The sequence below is a fragment of the Nannospalax galili genome, unplaced genomic scaffold (assembly GCF_000622305.1).
Source record: "Nannospalax galili isolate Female #2095 unplaced genomic scaffold, S.galili_v1.0 scaffold293, whole genome shotgun sequence".
NCBI classification, from domain to species: Eukaryota; Metazoa; Chordata; class Mammalia; order Rodentia; family Spalacidae; genus Nannospalax; species Nannospalax galili.
Window position 1 is genome coordinate 8,730,915 of NW_008337147.1, and position 890 is coordinate 8,731,804.

Sequence of the window (890 nt, forward strand, 5' to 3'; positions counted from 1 at the left end):
AAAATGGGCTCAACGACAAGAACCACATGGTCATCTCAATAGATGTAGCGAAGGCCTTTGACAAAATTCAACATGCTTTTATCTTTAAAGTCCTAGAGGGAACTGGACTGGAGGGAACATACCTCAACATAATTAAAGCCTTATATAACAAACCCACAGCCAACACCATTCTAAATGGAGAAAAACTGGAAGCATTCCATCGAAATCAGGAACCAGAAAAGGTTATCCACTATCTCCACTCCTCTTTAAAATTGTGCTTGAAACTCTTGCAAGGGCCATAAGATAAGAGCAGGAAATTTAAGGAGTAATAATTCGAAAAGAAGAGATTAAATTATCCCCTTTTGGAGATGATATGATATTATATTTAAGAGATACCAAAATTCCACCAGAAAACTCCTAGAAATTATCAACACATTCAGAAAAGTGGCAGGTTACAAAATTAACCTACAAAAGTCTGTAGCCTTTTTATATACCAATAATAAACAATCAGAGAAAGAGCACTTGGTAACACTCCCCTTCACAATAGCTGAAAAAAAATCTTGGAATAAACCTGACCAAAGACATTAAAAAGCTCTACAATGAAAAATGTAAATCTTTAAAGAAAGAGATTGAGGAAGACATCAGAGGATGGAAGGACCTCCCATGCTCACGGATTGGAAAAATTAATATTGTGAAAATGACCATCTTACCAAAAGTCATTTATAGATTCAGTGCAATGCCAAACAAAATCCCCATGACATTTTTTCACAGAATTGGAAAAAACCATCCTAAGATTCATATGAAAGCACAAAAGACCTCACATAGCCAAAACAACCCTGAGCACTATGAGCAATACTGGGGGGATTACTATACCAGATTTTAAGCTGTATTACAGAGCTATAGTCATAAAA